This window comes from Ruditapes philippinarum, unplaced genomic scaffold, assembly GCF_026571515.1.
Source record: "Ruditapes philippinarum isolate M1 unplaced genomic scaffold, ASM2657151v2 ctg6548_1_1_1_1, whole genome shotgun sequence".
NCBI lineage: Eukaryota > Metazoa > Mollusca > Bivalvia > Venerida > Veneridae > Ruditapes > Ruditapes philippinarum.
Genome location: NW_026865620.1, coordinates 26,875 through 47,272, shown reverse-complemented (window position 1 = coordinate 47,272; position 20,398 = coordinate 26,875). Strand labels below are relative to the sequence as shown.

General features: G+C 30.7%; 1 pseudogene; it reads left to right on the top strand.

Annotated features, from left to right (window-relative positions):
- Positions 1-11,509: 11,509 nt before the first annotated feature.
- Positions 11,510-20,398, top strand: part of LOC132729764 (gamma-aminobutyric acid receptor alpha-like) — a 35,264-nt pseudogene continuing 26,375 nt past the window's right edge.

Below are 20,398 nucleotides of genomic sequence, written 5' to 3'. Positions count from 1 at the left end.
ATATAATATCTCGATATTACAGTTATGGTATGAGTTTTATAAAACTCATACCATAACTGCAATATCGAGATATTATATTGTTTTACTGAGAGAAAAAAGTTTAGCAAGTTCGGAAATATTTCACTGGTTTATTGAAACTATACCAATTTGACTTAAACCAAGTACATAAGTGAATAAAGCATTTAGTTTTCAATTAGTTTGTAACAATAAATTGTCAAAACCCTGTTGCCTTAGCTCACTGTACAGCCTGAAAGACGTTAGGGGTAAGGCGTCAAAATTCACAAGGAGTTCAGTATCTAGTGTGACCCCCGTTACAAAATTCTGGAAATATTTCTCACAGTTCTGAGGCACACCCTTGTCCCAGTAGTATTCATGAGATCTCGGGCTATCTTCCCACTGGACATAAACCGGTTACGTCGAGAAAGCGTCGTGATGTGACGGTCTTCGCGTGGCGTTGTTTTCCGTGGTCTGCCTGATCTGGGTCTGTCGTTGACTCGTCCTGTTTGCCTCAGACGGTTTCTAAGGCGACTAATTGTAGACTCATGGCGATTGAAATGCCGAGCGATAGCTCTTGCCATCATACCAGCGTGGAGCATACCTACAGCTCTTAGACGTTCTTCTAACGTCATTCCTTGGCGACTCCCGATTGGAATTCCTTCGAGTTTTAAACTGGTTATTTTGTTTGTGGTAACAGCTCAAAACAACGAGGTACATTACTCGACTCTACACGCTACCGAAATTGCCGTGCTTACGTTGCACGTGATTCGAGTTTCTTACGCTTCGCTGATAAAATACACGGTTTTCGAACAAACACAATAGATGTGTAAAGAGCGTCGATAAGTACATCATTTACATATAAAAACGTCTTCATTCGAAAGCTCAAAAAGAAAAAATAATAGGTGTGAAAAACTTGCTAAACTTTTTTCTTTCAGTTTTTCTTAACTTTTTTCTTTCAGTATATATTTAATTTATGTATCTTAAAGAGTATTGCCATTGTTTAACATTATGTAAATAAGTGATAATTATTTTACATTTTATAGTGTCAGACCTAATTACACACGACACGAAACAATTTTTTTTTACTTTTCATATTATTCAATGATAAAATGTGCAAAGCTATCATAAAGATGCCCTAAATATTATAACTAATAAGTGTATATGATAAAGAAGGTAATACTCGACCTTTTATAGTTTCGATTAGAATATAAATAATGTTAACTAACGGACATAATGAATTCCTATATTCATTCATAATATTTAACATATTTTCAATAAAAATTCTGGCCTATCATTATCTTTAAGTTCATTATGTGCCCAAATCATTTACCAACACATGAACATTTTACAAGCGCCTGAAGTGACAAAAAAGAAGCTACAACTTGTTTATTATCAGTATGGTGAAATCACTTTCTACAGAAGATAATTAATAGGTTGCCTCTATAGACAACATTTATCAGGCGAATTGATATTTTGCTAACAATGAAGAAACATAGATAATTTGATGCTCTCAAAGGTTTATAAATATATCACGTATTGTATTAATGAACCACATATCCTCAAGATATACGAGAGCAGCAACAGAATTGGGATTTTTTAAAAAGAAGTATGCTACATAGATTGACATCCATATATTTTTATCATTTAAGATAGCTTACTACATTTTGTAATCACACAACTCTTCTACATTTGTATACGATAGGTTTCAATATCTTCCACATAATATTGTTAGGGGATTATACTGCAATCTTTTCATGCCACAGCAATGATATATTAAAATTAACCTTAAAGTGCATTAACGAAATGTGACTAGATTGTAAGTGATATTCAATATCAATGGCATAGAGAAACAACATGCCCAACTGAGATCGATTCTTACATTTGTTTAATGCTTACGTTATAATTTTTCAGTCAAGATATATGGTTTTCTCGTCTTTATCTTATTCAATGACTCACACAATGCCACTTAGATAATGATGCAATATTATTTCTTGATTGACATTTTTATTAAGTAATTTAATTCAGAAAACCTTTTTCAGCCTTGTCCCTTGCAATACTAGAGGGTACTTAAATTACTTTGCTTAATCATTAGGAATATGGCTACTTGTCTTTATAAAAGCGCTTTCGCTAAATGTGAATTAACCATGTTCATTTCGTTTTCAATATAAATTACAATTAGTCATTTATTATAACCTTTGTATATGATTTAACTAAGAAAAAAGAAAAAAAACCCATAAAATTAATTGTAACAATATACTCTAGAAACTTTTCGTAATCAGTGATAAGGTCACTGAGTTTCTTTGACATGATAAGATTAGGAATATTTTTCGGGATATGATAAAATTAGGAATATTTTTCGGGATTTATGTAAAATTTGATGTATAATTTGATGTAGGTCTGAAGCAACTGATGTTCCGGGTTAGTCGCTCAATCTATTATCACTTTATACGTGCAAGAAAACAGAAACTGAAAAAGCAAATTAAAAAATACATCACATTTTATGCTACAATTTACTGACACCAGAACAAATAGTTGGTTCTATGTATGGTTGTTGTTTTTGTTGTTTGTTTTGCCCCTTGTGGCTGAGAGGTTGCCTTAAATGGTTTGGGCTTAGAAATTGCAGTCACCGTTTATTCTTACGAGATCGTAAAAGGCAACTAAATGGGTGAATGACTGTCTATGCATCTTTTAGCCTAAGCAGGTGAGGTTGTTTTGACCCCCGATGTTGCTTTGAAGTTTGAAACACCCGAGGTTAGCCATAATCATCTTTCATGTTTCGGCGCAATATGACCAATATTTTGTTGATGTGCCGTAAAACCAAACAAAAATTATCATTTTGTAAAAAAAAAAGTCGATCTTGGAAAACCTGGTGTAATCGTTACTATGTAATTCATAAGTATCCTATTAATACGAAATATAAACTAATGTTTAGTTGGGCTCTACAATGAGACATTTAGAAATTAAACCAATAATCCCGTAAAACTAGAAAAATACCAATTGCGGTAATAGCAATGAAAACAATCCGAAATGCAGTTCCCGATAACGACAAGACACAAAGGACCAGACAATCAGGAGTTACCAATCAGGTGACCGAACAAACCATGAGAGAACAGTAGGTTTGAGCAAGGAGAAATAAAATAAAGGCAAATAAAAGGTTTGCTAAGGGAACTATAGGGGAAAATGGTGTAATGGCAAGGGATTTGGAAAAAAATATTTTTCATTCAGAGGGAACGTGATACGAAATCAGATCTTAACAACAAAGTATTGCAATCAATGTCTTTGAGGAAGATAAAGATACAACATCACTGGGATAAAGTACGTGCAATCCAATAGTTAGCACTTTATCAACTTCTGCTGCTATGTATTTTCTTTGTGCGTTCCAAAGGCATCAGCTGTGTAAGTGATTGACAATTTGGCAAAAAATAACATTCTGAGTTAAGAACAAATAAATGGAGGTCTCATATAACCTCTATCAAGGCAATACAATATTGACAAAATGTCTACACATTTGCCAGATGGGTTAATGTCGAATATTTCAACGTTATGATCAATGATGTAGATGATCATTTAAAACCTGCAACATTTTCACTTGTGTCTTTTTGGGCGTCGTTAAAGTTTTCCATCCGCAATCCAACAAATACATGTTTAGGATTTTCATTATGAATTCTTGTGTTGTTTTTTTTCACGCTAGGAAAGTATTTTCATTATATTTTTCTATATTTTATTTGGTAATTACAAAAATCTTTTGCGAAATTTAATAACCGTCGACGGGCAGCTTCTTCTAAAGTTTCTACCTGTTTTTCATCTAGGAAAGATTTAACATCAGAGTGAATACAACGTTTAAACTCTTCAACTAACATGAGCTGTCTGAGCTTTTCATGATTTTTATTATTTTCTTAGATAGACACCACCGATCAAAAAGTTGTTCTTTTTCTCTTGCAAATTCGACATGGGTTTGACCAATTTCTTTCTTAGAATTTCTGATTTTTGCCTGTAGGCCATTGGTACTAACTCATAAACTTTCAGAATCAATTCTTTTACATTATCATAATTAGAGCTTTGTTCAACAGTAAGTTGGGTATAGATTTCACGAGCTTTACTAATTAAGACGCTCTGTAAAAGTAATGTCCAGTGCTCTCTTGGCCATTTTAAATTTTCAGCAACCTTTTCAAAATGAAGAAAGTACTTATAACTTCTTTTTCTTGGAAAGGTGGAACAAGCCTAATATTTTTAGTAACATCAAATATTGAATTCATTCTATGTTCAAACTGATTTGCTCTCTCTCTGATTTCTAATTCTCTCATTTTTAACTGAAATTCTCTCTCTTCTCTTTCTTTTTCCAACTGTCTGTCCCTTTCTTTTTCCAACTGCCTTTCTTCCCTTTCTTTTTCCAACTGCCTGTCTTCCCTTTCTTTTTCTTCCCTTTCTTTTTCTAACTGCATTTGCTCTAGTTCAAATTTTAAGTTGAAGTTCAAGCTCTTTTAACCTTATCTCAGAATGTGTTTCAACAATATGAGAAAGTGCATCTTCTCCAAAAATATCTTCATTAACGAAATAACGAATCAGAAGATTTTTAATTTCTTGTTTACGCATAGAAGATTTAATTTCTGATAAATTATTTTTTTTTGCAAGATCGAGCAAATCAGTTTTCTTAGCCAAATCTAATACCTCCTGGGAAGGTTCAGCTACAAACTTTTCTAAATCAAAAGACATGACTGCTTGCTGCTGGTTTTAAACTTAAAAGTGATGTGTTTCAAAAATTTCAAAATTGAAAGGAACACTTAACAGAACAACTATGATATCAACTCAGATGAGTAAATACGGTAATAATAAAATGTAAAATAAACGGTAGTAATTTCCAATAATGTAGCCAAAAAGAAATATTCAATTCCGGACGAGCCCCCAATTTCTGTTACGAGCCAGGCGTAACGAGAAAGAAAAGCCAGCAACAAACTTGTAACAATAACAAATTTATTACAGAAAAATTATTAAAGAAAAAAATTAAATAACAATTTATGTTTACAAATACCTGAAATCCAAATAAAAATATAAATCTCAAATGTCTTGTCTGATCCTGGAATGATCCCTTTTTGAATAGCACAGTTAAATCCAAGTTAAATTCAAGAACACTTTAGAATAAATTCCCACAATAAAATCCACAAGAATAATTAAATCTATTTTTAAATCAAAGCTCCAATAAATTACTTAATAATACTCTAAATGTATTGATGACTTGAAAGGTAACTGATGACTTAAAAGAATAAGGAAATGAAAAATATCCCGTAATATATATATAAATTAAGAACATTCCAGAATAGTCTATTATGTTCTACAGTAATCATAATCTAGCACTTTCAACAACAAAGAATAATCTGGAAATTTCTATCTAAATATAATGCACGAATCATAATCTAGAATTTTCTACAACAGGTAAGAAACTTCTTGTTGACATACAAGTAGTTAATGTTCTAAAAATAGAACAATGATAATATTGGAAAGAGACAAATTATATACAGTAATATGTTGCATACATAACAATTGTATATACGGATGTATATTTATATACCCAGATATATATTTATATATATGGATGTATATTTTCTTTTTAACTACACATCATTGGTTAAATTTTAAATATAAACATCATTAATAATGTATTTGTATATGATATAAATATTAATCATATTTTAATATCTTAATGTCCACCTGGAACTTTATATTAAACATCTTTTATCCAGCTATATTGTGTAAGAGTATCAAAATGATACATTTCATTAGTTTGATAAATATTTGAAATACTTATGGAAAACGTGCCAATTGTTGACCAATTTACTTTAAGAAGATAAGTATGGCATTTATTATTTAAAAAATTAAGCGTACGTACACATTTTCAAGGATGACGCCTTTATTGGCGACGCCGATAAGCGGCGACGCCTTTTATGGAATACTTCGTTTTTTTTGCCCATGGTAGGAGCTGTTATATTATTAGCAGTTAATGTCATGTTGTGTTAATTATGCATCATTTGTTCTAATTTTTTGTCTCCATCCAACGACCAACTTTGGTTCTTGCAACATAAACAATAGTAAATAGGTAGTATATATATATTCTATGTCCTGAAGCGTTGCATATATTTTTTGAATTGTCCGTCATTGTACCTGTCGCTTTTATTCAATTATCATATACTATTGTTTTTATTGCTTCTGAGTGATTTGCAGTTTTCGAAAGTTTTGTACTTAATTATATCATCGAAAGTTTTTATATTTAAAAGTTTTGAAAATGACAATAATATAAACATTTCTATCGATACCATGTCAGTTTTGATTGACAGTTAAACTTTTATCAATGGTCATGATTGATATTTTGGTTTCCTAATATCAGGATCAATCAAGTTAATTGAGGTTTCACTTAACTGGAATTATATGTTGATGTCAATATTGACGAACCGTCTACAAACTTATAGTATTAGAAACCGTTTTATCATGTCAAGCTGAAAACTGAACAGTTGTTTTCGCTGAAGATTATTGTGTTTATGTTGTTATGTCTGGTAAAGTAATACTAAATCAACAATAAAACTGTTATTTAAGAAACCAGTGTCATGCATATGATTTAGAGAATGTAGAAAACCTGGAAACAAAGTGATCCCTTAGAAGCATTAATCACAACAAAATTACATGAAAATTACAGACTCGGTATGATTGAGTCTTAAAATGAGAGATAATAAATAAGTGCTGGAGCGGTACCCAAGAGCGGTACTCAATTTTTAACACTTTATAGTGCTGCCATCAATGATTCTGAAGGACCAAAACAATATGACAACACTGAAGTGAAGTACTAAACTATTTAAAAAATCTGAAAAAATATACTTAAACTAAAAATTTGCTATTTGTTCATTAATCATACAAGGTAAACAACATAGCTACCGTTTTCGTCGCTACTTCAGCCAAATTTAAATAACAACAAAGGTACATTATAGTTTTATTACATGTTTTCTTTTTGGTTAATTATGTTTCATGTGTTGGATTAATACAGTTTTAATAAGTAAATTAGTTAGTTAACTACGCCATAACGTGATTAGTAATTGTTAATATTACATTCATGTTAACAGTATAATACTCTAGTTAATCACAAATGCAGAACTCAACAAAAATATTGAATTGTTAAATATCTGAATGAAAACAAAATAAATTAGTGTTTTCTAACACGCTTCGTCTAGCATTGATTGATTAATATACAATTCAAACTAAAGTTACTTAACGGAATCGAATTGCTATCCCAACAAATACATTTTTTCCAAGTTAAGGAAATTAATGTCTATTAAAAGAAAGGAAATTAGTAACACTTCAGATGGAACTTTATTGATGCATTCAATTAGTTAAACGGTCAAGGTAACTAAATTTGTGTGAGTTACATTTGCTGATTCACCCATTTACATTATGTTGTGAGGGGGTGATATTTTAAAACATACTTCGACTTTCTTTTCAGACCTGGAACTACTTATTACGTATATGGTTAAAATATTGTTTAAACGGTATCTTATGAATTTGCGGTAACAGTTATTTACGTTAACTGTTACATTAAACCTGAATTCAGTTTGTTGCTATTTTAATAAAATTATCAATGACAGGATCTATCTACTATTAATGTATGCAAGTGTTTTTTTAAAGTTTGTTTAAGGAGCGCATATAATACTAACAATCTTTAATAAATATAGATATAAAATATATAAATTTAACCTTTACATTTAACATTTATTCAGATTTGCTGCTTTTGTTTAGTATTTATCGATGATGGAACCTTTTCATTTTGACGAATAACAAACAAAGATTTGTTAATACTAATGTGTGTAAACGTTAGTTAAATTTGGTAACTTGGTAAAGCATTATTCATATTAGAACAAATTTTATTGAATATTCTAATTTTGAAGGGTTCAATTACTTTCATTATAAACTATTCTTGCTTAAAGTGATAGTTTGGCATAGATGTTTCACATATTCAAGATATACTAGTAGTTTGCACAAATAAGAAGCTTTACAGGCGAACAGTAATAAGTAAAATATCCATACAAGAAAATATTTCTCAGGATGGACAATAAGAACTTGATAATCATTGTTTTTTTCTTTAAATTTCCATCGCATATGTATGTCATTTCCTCAGGAGATTCAGTTCAATATTATCATAGAAAGATGTTAATCGAGATCCAAATATCACCTAAGTGAAAGTAAACAAGTAACTAACGATAGAATATATTCAATTGCCTGTTAAAACAGACACCATTTATCAGGGAGATTGATTTTTTTTACACAATGACAATTTCTACAGCCCAGAAATAATGTATAAAAGGATGTGAGTGTCAAATAACTTATTTAATGGGCGTAATACCACTTTTACAACACTTTATTATCCGTAAAATGAACAAATTTGCAAAGTTGATACAAAAACTGAAAAATGTAGGCATAAAAAGATATGTTGAATAAACCTTGAACCCAAAATGTTTTCTTTATTCATACACTTGATATTAAACTTTCTAGAAAAATTGTATTATTTTGAACCTACAGGATGTGACATTCTTTTACATTCAAGCAATCAATTTGTGGGTATATGAGGAGATGTTTTCCCACTTACAAAATGAGAGCATTGCTATTTAGAGTAATTGAAATGCCAGTAAAATAAGACGAAATAACATTTTTTCTCGTTGCTCTATTACCCTTTTAAGTAAAGTAGTTAAGTTATGAACATAACATCCTTAAATGGCGTGTGCATTAATCTATCAATCATTTTGGGATGTAAACTTAGTCATTCGATCATGATTTTAATGATCAAGGGCCGCAATTATCATATACAGACATGACATCTCTAATAAAAAATGAAAATACATTGAAGTAACGTACTTTAAAGATTCATTATCTTTCTTTAATTACTTCGTTGATGCAGGTGACATATGATCATATATACAAAAAGTCTATATAAAAAACTGTGAAATACAGTACACAGCTTATGGCGTTATATTACGCAACTGTATCTACTACATTTATGATATTTAACTAAGCACAAAAATATTAATATAAAGCATAAAAAAGACATTGACCATATGAAATTTTAAAGAATTTATTTCAAATTGCCTGAAGATTGTGGCATATATGATAATTATAAGTTCAGTTCATACCTGTTTATTTATATGCTGCCTGGTGAAAGAAAAATCAAAATAACGTTGCCGAAAATGATTGACACTCTCTTTGTTAGCAAAATAAGGATCAACTTAAGGTAATTGATATTTCACATAACATAATTAAGTTCACGTTGAACAGGTCAAAATTGATTAACAGCCTACAAAATTATCAGTAAATGTTAATGCCATGTCAGCTACGGATGAAACAATAGTTATCATCAAAACAAAACAAAAAAAAAACAACAAAAAACAATGCGATGTTTTGAACCAATTAATTATTCTTTTTTTGCAGTTTTTTATGAAAGACATAAAAATACTGTTGTTGTAAAAGTGAAGTGTTAAACTACACTTACTGCTATTTCATGTTATAGATGTGTGTTTATATTATCATATTATCTTTGGCTACACAAGCTGAATGTCATATTTTATTATATTTTGAAATTTTAGTTTGCATTATACTTTCTAAATAGAACTTTTAACAACCTAAATTAAAGAGCATAAGTTCAGGATTTAAGATATGAATGATGATAAGAGTATTAGATAGAGATACCTTATTCGATGAAAAAAGTTAGATAATACAGATATTTGTTGGGGAAAAAAGAATTATGTGTATTGTATTTCAGGTCAATATATTTATTAAACAAGCAGATATACTTAAATCGTTTCAAAATTAAACATTTTTCCTCACAGTCGATGTTTTTTTTAATTTTTGAGTCTTGCTTGTGTCATATGAATAAATGTACCTTTTATATTACAAAGTGTCATGTGCATTAGTAACCTACGATCATAATAAAGTTATAAAACTAGTTAAAAACTGTCTACTAAATGACTTTGTTTAAAGTATTACTAGTTTGCCAAAAATATTTGTTAAAACCATTTTGCTTCTTTTTTCAATTTTATTGCATTACAAAAAAATTCTTTTGTCATTCAAATATTTGCTTTTATCATATTCAGATTGTGACACATGATATCATATATAAACTCAATGCTGAGTGAGGACCATGAAAACCCCAAAGTCTTCTGGCAGTATATTAAATCCAGGAAAAAAGAAAACTTTGGAGTAGCACCCTTGAAGAAAGACGGGATAACCTTCAGTGGAAGCAAACAGAAAGCTGACATACTGAATGACCAGTTCACCTCTGTCTTCACTAAGGAAGATGACTCAAACCAGCCACAACTTCCAAAACGCCATATCTCAGATATGAGCCACATTACTGTGACAGAAAAGGGTGTCCTCAAGCTTCTCCTTTGACTTAAACCACACAAAGCTGCAGGCCCAGATAAAGTTCCCACCAGACTCCTCAAATTCTGTGCCAAGGAACTGGCCCCAGGCATGACCAGAATCTACCAGCTTTCTCTAGACAGTACACTCCCAGCTGACTGGAAAACAGCTGACGTCTCCCCAATCTTCAAGAAAGGAAACAGATCTACACCATCCAACTACAGACCTATCTCTCTCACATCAATCTCTTGTAAGATCCTGGAACATATCATTTTTAGCAACATCATGGCTCATTTCGACAACAACAACATACTGTCTGACTCCCAGCATGGCTTCCGACGCCGTCGCTCCTGTGAATCACAGCTTCTCACCACTGTGAACAACCTTGTCAAAGGACTTGACAAAAATGAACAAATAGATGCTATCCTGCTCGATTTCTGCAAAGCATTCGACAAGGTCTCACACACACGACTGCTGATGAAACTAGACAATTATGGGGTCAGAGGCAACACATTAAAATGGGTCCAAGGATTCCTTTTTGGCAGAACGCAGCGCGTGGTCCTGGAAGGCTCACACTCCCACACATCCCCTGTCACCTCTGGAGTGCCCCAGGGCAGCGTCTTAGGTCCTCTGCTCTTCCTTGCTTTCATCAACGACCTACCGTCTAGGGTAAAGTCGAGGACTGGCATGTTTGCTGATGACTGTCTCCTCGATAGGACGATCAAGAGCCAGGAGGATGCCCGTGCCCTACAAGACGACCTTGACAGTCTCCAAGTCTGGGAGAAGGAATGGCAAATGGAGTTCAATGCTGCCAAATGTGAGGTCATCCGAATTACCACCAAGAGGAACCCCATTATCTTCCCATACAAAATACACCAGACAACCCTCAACGTAACCAACCAGGCCAAGTATCTTGGAGTTGCCATCACACCAGACCTATCTTGGAAATGCCACATCGACAACGAAAAATGCCAACTCAACCCTAGCTTTCCTGCGCCGAAAAATCCGGTCAAGCCCCCCAGATGCCAAAGCCAAAGCCTACAACACCTACGTACGGCCATGCGTTGAGTATGGCTCCTCTGTATGGTCACCTGCTGCTGACAGCCACATCAACCAACTACAGATGGTCCAAAGAAGAGCAGCAAGGTTTGTTAAGAACGACTTCTCACGCCAGAGCAGCGTCACAGAGAACGTAAACTCACTTCACTGGACCACTCTACAGAAGAGACGGGACATGGCAAGAGTCACCATGCTCTACAAGATCAAGCATGACCTTGTAGATGTCACACCAGATCCGCCGCTACGTAATGCAAGAACATCAAGAGGCAACCAACAACAACTTAGCCAGCTCACTTGTAAGAAATCTGTGTACCAGAACAGTTTCTTTCCGGCCACCATCATCCTCTGGAATCGCCTACCCATACAAGTTGTTGAGAAACCAACCTTGGAGGGGTTCAAGTCGGCGCTGATAAAACACACAACCACCAACTAGACACATTGCCAGTTTTTACCAGATTTTAAAAAGATGTAAATAGACAATTTTTAACTGTAAAGAGGAAACCAATTGCTGCGCATGTACATAGTTTTAGTTTCATCGCGATTATGCTCTATGATGAGTGAGGCGATTACTGAAGATGATGATGATGAAAAAGTACATGTCTAAAGTGTTTGCTTCATTACTGTTTGAAATCAACAATATCGGATATATATTGAACCAAAACCTTGTTTCTCAGTAGACGTTATTTAGCATATTATCATGCAAGTTTTTTTTTGGTTGACAGAACGTTATGAATGGAAAAATATACCGGAGAAATCATATTTACTTGTTTATTAAATCAAAACGGCTGCTTTTAGACATTTATTTGTCTGTTTCAAATATCGTAATAAATCAGTTATGATTTTGAGCAAATTGTACAGTTCAGGATGTATTGGTAATAAACAAGTACAATGTACATTAGTTGTTGACAAGAAAACAATTTAAACTCGATATTACATTTATTGTATGAGCTATATAATTATTTGATAAATGTGTTTTAAAGAATACTGTTGTTGTATGACATGATGTAAAAAAGCGATAATTGTTTAACATTTTATAGTGTCACACCCAAATACACACGACACAAAACGAAATTCAGTTACTTTTCATAGCATTTGATTATTTAAATTTGCAAAGCTATCATAAAGATGCCCTAAATATTATACACTAATTAGTGTATGTGATAAAGGGCATAATACTCGACCTGTTATAAATCAGATTAACTAACGGTGATAATGAGCTCTTATATTAATTTCATATTATCTAACATATTCCAGTAAAATGATTTATCATTATCCTTAGGTGCGTTTTATTCCAAACTCATTTACACCACACGGAAATTTTGCAAGCGCCTGAAGTAACAAAAGAAAAAAAGAAGCTACAACTTGTTTATTATCAGTATGGTGATATCTCTTTCTACAGAAGATAATTAATAGTTGCCTTTATAGACAAAATTTATCAGGCGAATTGATATTTTTGCTAACAATGAAGAAACATAGATAATTTGATGCTCTCAAAGATTTATAAATATATCACGTATTGTATTAAAGAACCAAATATTCTAAAGATACATGACAGTAACAACAAAATTGGGAATCCTTTGAAAAGAAGTATGCTACATAGATTAATAAAAAGCTTGCCGCATCAGGGTCTTTCAATTTCTATTTAAAAGACCCTGACCACATTGAGTAATCAAAAGACTCTTTTGCATTTATTTGTTTACGTTAGGTTTAAATATATTTCACATAATATTGTTAGGGGTTATACTCTTATCTTTTTTTGCCAGAGCAAGGTGCATTAAGGAAATATTTCAAGAGTGTATATTGATATTAATATAAATGACTTACACAAACAATACGTTCGCGTGCAGTCGACTCTTAGATTTGTTTAACGGTTACGTAATTATATTGCAGTCAAGATATGTAATGTGTTCTCGACTTTATCTTATTTATTGACTCACACAATATCACTTTGATAATGATGCAATCTTATTTCTGAATTAAAGGGACTCCACTGCGGTTTTTTTACATGACGGGACTGGAAATTTTTATTTGAGATTATTACTCCATTTGATGTAGATCTATACTTATAACTTATGTGCAAAATTTCAAATCATTACCTCGCTCCGTTTTTCCAGAATAATTATTATAATAGTGAAAAATGGCCCAAAATTGAAAAGCGTTTAAACGCTTTTTAATCAAATCGGACAGAGAATAGCACAAACATAGATTTTCAATGTATTTCTTGTATATTTCTGAGTTATATTTAATTTATATTTCTGTTTAAAGTGCTCATGTTTATCTATGTGAAAAATTACGATGTTATGTTTTTAGGTTTATAAACCTCAGTGGAGTTCCTTTAACATTCTTATTAAGTAAGTGACTTAAAAATCATTGTCAGCATTTTACCTGGCAATATTAAAGGATACTTAAATAATTTTGCTGAAATCAAAGAAAAATCCCCTTAGGAATCTTGCTGACCATTTGTGAAAGCGCTTTCAATGAATTTGAATTAACTATATTTTATATCAATCGTTTATGTCTTATAACAATGTTGTAAATTAACTTCTGTCTCGTGTGTAATTGTCTGCCAGCACTCTTATTAAAATATTTTATGGTTAGTTGAAAAGGTATCATTTGCTTAGTAAAGCTACAAGCTAGATAATTATAATTCCATTCCAAACTATATTATCAAAGATGTTTATGATAATTGCGATAGCAATTCAAGGATTTTGCCTTCGATAAAATATACTCCATTACAAGTTAAAATAATGTTTTTTTATTAATAACGATTAGTATCTGTACTGGCACCAGTCAAGAAGTTATATCATAGTGTATATATTGTTGTAATGGGCCGATGGCCAATATCAATAAATAATTTGTCATTGCCATTGTCATTGTAATTCCATTTAAAATATAAATCAGATTAAGTCATTTATTATAATCTTTTATTTGTTTAAAATAAGAAAATAGCAAAACAGAATTAATTGTAACATAATAGACTCTATAAAATTTTCGTAATCATTGATGGATCCACTAAGCTACTTTGGCATGATAAGATTGGGAACATTTTTGGGATTTGTGTATCATTTCATGTAGGTCTGAAACACCTGATGTTCAATGTTTCCGGTTATCGGCTCAATCTGAATCATTATTAACATGCAAGAAAACAGAAACTCAAGAAGAAAGTTCAAAAATATTTTACATTTTATCACATTTTATATTACAATTGACTGACACCAGAACAAATAGTTTGCTCAATGCATAGGTGTTTTTTTGTGTGTTCTGTTTAAGGGGTTGCCTTAAACGATAGAGGCATAAGAATTATAGGCACCGTTTATCCTTGCGTGATCGTAACAGCCGACTAAATTGGTTCGAATGACTGTCGATGAATCTCTTATTGTACGAGGGGTAGAATTTGTCCATTTTGTAATGATATTTCAGTTGAAAAGGAATAACATGTTTTGTTCAACTGTAGTGCTTATGGTGGTAAAAAGTAGATTTGTTTTGGGTTAAAATCTTTTGCATTTAAATGGAACGTGAAACACACTTATTCATATTTTAACAACAAAGTTTTGCAATCAAAGATTCTGAGGCAGATAAAGATACAAAAACACCCAGATTAAGCACGTTCAATTTAATAGTTAGCACTTTCTTTACATCTGCTGATGTTTTCGTATTTATTTCTTGAAAACTGGTGATCACCACAATTTTATATTTTAAAAATCGTTTGGGTAACAAGAGATTTTGTTGTCCGTTCCAAAGGCATCAGCTGTTTAAATGATTGACAATTTGGCAAAAGATAACATTCTGCGTTAAGATCAAATAAACGGAGGTCTCATATAACCTCTATCAAGACAATATAGTATTGACAAAAATGTCCACATGTTAACCAGATGGGTTAATATCGACTTGTCGGAATATTTCATAGTAATAAGCAACGATTTAGATAATCATTCTAAACCTGCAACATTTTCAAATGTGTCGTTCAGGGCGTTCTAAAATGTATTTATTCGCAGCCCAACCACTATCGTTTAGGATTTTATAATGAAGTCTTGTGAATTTTACGCTTGTAGACAAGTATTTTCATTATATTGTATCAAGTTATCACAAAATCCTTTTGAGATGTTTTATAACCATCGGCACATGATGAAACAGTCTGCCGAAAGCTAGATTGTTCATTATAAAATCAAACACTACAATACCAGCATATCCTCATTCATTGTAATTACAGATGTATATTTCCTTGGTAACTAACTAAATAAATAATTGCTTAAATGTTTTGATATAAAAAAAAAACATTAATAATGTTTTTATGTATGAAACGATTTGTTTTTTTTTTTTTACGAATTTTAACTTTCATATTGCATATTCAATACCTTCTTATAAAGTGAATTGGGCTATAATGGAAGGTATGTAATAGAATAAAATTTATTTTTATGGTATTTAGTATCAGACATAGCAACAAACCAAACATAATTATAGATGGGTCTTGTTGACAACTGTGAAATACATAATTCGATATAACATAAAAATCATATAGCAGATCATAAATTGTTCTAGAACGAAACATTTTTATTAATTATATTTTGATATTTAATGTCTATGCTTAATCACTAAGAACTTTATATAAAAATATTTTCTCACACAATATCTTGTAAGAACATCAAAATGTTACATTTCAATAACTTTATCAATATTTGAAATACTTATGGAAAATGTGCGAATAGTCTTATATTGCAAAGCATGTTTAAGTCTTATTGTGTGAACTACTCAGATATTTGGCGTTTCTTGGCAAACAGTTACGTATATTTTACAAATACAAACTAGATCACAAATAGCCAAATTACCTTTATTATTTAACAATGCATTAAAAAGGTGATCTTTTCAAGCAATGTATCTCGAGTGCTATCATGGAGGACTTGTTGACCTTTCTACAACTTAAGTGACAAACTTTGAATTATTTATATTACATGTATTAAGTTAAAATCTGGCTTATTACAGTTTTGGAGTAAACATGAGCTATACATCAGCCATAAATATCAATCTATTTTACAGCACCATTTGTTTCCTGTTTTTACCAAAACAATGCTTTTTATCATTTAACATTTATTATTTTATATACGTCTTTTGATATGCACAAATGTTTTTTTTTTAAAACCGGAGAAATAAAAAAAAAGAGTTCAATGCTCGTATGTAACATATCACTCGTGAATGATTTAATAATACAACGCATTACTGAAACTTCAATATTTTTTGTGAGATTTTCAGACATCATGCAGTACATACGTAAGGAAAGTACGTGCGATCTCTATTGTTCTGTTTCATAAAAGATCATATGAAATGAAATATTTTGATAACTAAACTTTTTCATTCTTCTTTAAGGTTACTAGTATTTAATAGCATTTTGTATTTTACAAAAAATAAATCTTAAAAATATATACCGGAATATATGCACATCAAAAATATTTTGGAGAATAATGATAAACTGTCTGTTTCTGTTGTCACAACAGATAAAATTGATAAAAACGTATATATCAAAACGTTATATTAACGCGATAGAAAGGTATTATGAAAATAAGCAATTTGTGGGTACCCCAAACATACAAGTTCTTCTTATATTTTTTATGTTATTATTCTGTATGTGTCTGTTATTCTTCTAATACTCTCAAGTATTTCTATTCTTTTAATAAGAAAAACAAAGTGTACTTTGATATGAAGTATAAATTAAAAAAAACAACAAGATAACCAGTTGCTTAAGTGATGTAGTATGTATCATTTGCAATGCAATTAATTCCTGTTATTGACTCCCTGATAATAAATGTCGTTGAAAAATGCATGTAATTGCATGATTCCGAGATTGCAGGACCGCATGCTTCATTTTTGATTGGGAACAATTAATATCAAAGGCGTTCTTGAATAAAGATTTATTCAACTTGAGTTAATTTCTAAAGATTTTGATATGATTTACCAACATAAATATGTTCTTATTAGAGAAACTACTTTAGTTCAATTGAGTATCGTTTTTTATAGATGTTAACTTTGCTTCAGATGAATTGAATACTTACAAAACTATCCAGTATCATATATGAATTATTTTTGTTTTAATTTGGCAAGCTATTTAAATCTTTAGATACACCAAAAAAGCTATCGTTATAAAAATAGAGTGATGACGTTAACATTTTATATTTTCATAAACAGGGATATGGCAATAGCTTCTACATCTTTTTCTAGAGTAAAACTATTGTCACATCCGTTAATTTTTTCAGTACATCTGTTTTGCATCATGAACATTTAAAACTGACGTTTCACTTTCAGTCATTTTGAACATTATTCAAGTCCATGCAACTCAATTAAAACGATAGAAATACAATTGTTAAAAGCTACTGTTTTATACCACATTTAATAGTCTGTGGAAATTGAAGCTGTATTGAATTTTATCAGTTTAAATCAGATTGTTTTAAACGTATTCAGATTAAGCAAATCTTCGATTGCTACATTTTAAGTAAATTTTAGTACAAGGAAGAATAAGAAAAATCGCAGTAGCGTTTTCAACTGTTTCAAAATAATAGATTCTTAAGAAATAGTATGACTTTAAATTAAAATGTTTTAAAAAGTTCATTCTCAACTAACTTTATTTAGCTTAACAGTATTTACTGATCGAGTAAAAAAAACTAAAGAGTGATGATGATTTTATAAGCTGAACATTTTTTACTGATCGAATAAAAATAACTAAAGAGTGATGATTTTTATTAGCCTACCATCATTCACTGATCGAATAAAAATAACTAAAGAGTGATGAATTTCAAACGGTTTTCAGAAATTACAAATTACAGGTTTGGCGTTGAAAATGTATTGAACTATATGTTATAAACTAATAAATGGAGGTTAATATGAAATCGTGACATCCGATGATCACACTGTATCATATTTATACACGTCAGATAAAGTGTGGCATCCTGTTAACTCGTTTAGCAGAAGCCACAACTCGTTTATTTCTTGTATGATCAAATCTCTTTGTAAAGACCATGATAAATTGCCTGCCTGAATAGACAACATTTATCAGGCGAATTGATATTTTGCAAACAATGAAGAAATGTAGATTGCTGAAACGCTGACAGATGCAAACATATATCATGCATTGTATTAAAGTTTTCTAAAGATTTATGTGAACCTACAAAAATGTGTTAAATACAAAGGTTAAAAGGTTCAGTTTTCTTTAAATAGTTTTAATTCTCTCTCGATTATATACACTTATGTATGATTTATCCAATTCTATTAAATCAACCTAAGAAAAATATAACTGTAAAAACTGCAACATATGTTTTATTTAATTTTCTGATTGCGTCAAATTTAGTTCATTAGTTATTTTATTCATGGTTTGTCAAAATATGATTTTGGTGATATTGTTTTTAATGATATGTCATATATGCTAGTTGATATTGTTATCAATTTTCCCTCTTGAAGAAGTCATTTAACCAATTTGCATGTATAACGAATTGTCTATGATTATTCCTAAGAATAAATTAATCCTCTTATATATTACTATCTCTTTTCTTTTAAATAAATGATTAAACAAACTCATTTAAAATATTACAAATTCAATTGGTTTAGCACCATGATTTCGCTCGTTCGTAGAACGCTTTCGAACAGAAACATTTATTGGAAATTTTCAACATAGTATAGGATGTTTCTAAGATTTTGCTCGTAGCGACTCAGTATGCCGTGCAGTGGCAAATATAATGATTATAACTATGCAATTTTATTTACGGATTTACTCTTTAGTGAAGTAAGTTAATTAATCTAATTATTAAACAAGAACTATTTCTTCAACATGTTTAAGAATTAAATAATGTGAAAAAATAATATAATGCAAGCTGATTAAATTACCTATTAACTTTGAAAGACTGCTAAATGCAGAATGTCCATCCCACAGAACATCAGAATATTTAAATAAGGGAACAAAGATAACATGGTGCGTGGTTTAAAGCTATACGGGGACATTTTTTTCTCATATGGTGTACTTTTTTCGTGTTTTTGTCAAGTCAGATTATTGTTTCTTTTTTGTTCAAGAAATATTTGCAGTTTTATAAATATGATTTTGATGTGAAATTATTGAAAAAGGGTAGCTTAACAATTTATATGATTATATTTCTAAATCTGCATGGTAAACCTCTTGTATACAACTTTATTGTGCATAAATGTTCAGATTTTCATATTTGTATTTCGATACTTAACCTTAAATGATGGTCCAGAAACAGATATATAATTTGTCTTTGATCAAAACTAGAATTCAGCTGTTTGAATAAACTAAAATATTTTTTTTTTAGAAATGCTTTATTTGGTTTTGTTAGCTATTAGTTCGAAACTATGATTTACTCTTGCCAAAAGAAAATTCTTCAACCTTATGTTGATAATCTATCTAGTAGATAAAAAGTTTTACTTAAATCTCAAAAATATTTCAGACTAAATATTATTCAATTTTATGTTTTATATTTATGTTAAGAATACAAATAAATATCATAATGTTACGCTTTTAACCGTCAATCTTTTAACACATGGACGAGTTTTATTTCTATGTAATTGATTAAAATATATACACATCACATCATCTTTTTAAAAAACGTGAATTTTCATATTGATAAGTCAATGTCTAGCTTGTGATATTTACATAACAGACGTATATCAGAACTTGTTTCTTTTGTTTTTAAGATTTGAAAGTAAACGGACTTCAAATTAACGGACATCGAGTGCTGTGATATTTTGCAGATTCGCATCTTTGTTTTATCTTAATTGGTCTTTATTAGACATTGCGGCAGCATTTCATATATAGTATTTTAAGATTTATTTAAAAGATACAATAAATCATTGAATAAAATCATATTACGCGAGCCTCTGGCGAGCATAATATTGTTTTATTCAACGAGTTCAATAAATTTAGTTTTGAATCTACACGAATGTAATATTCTATTTATCA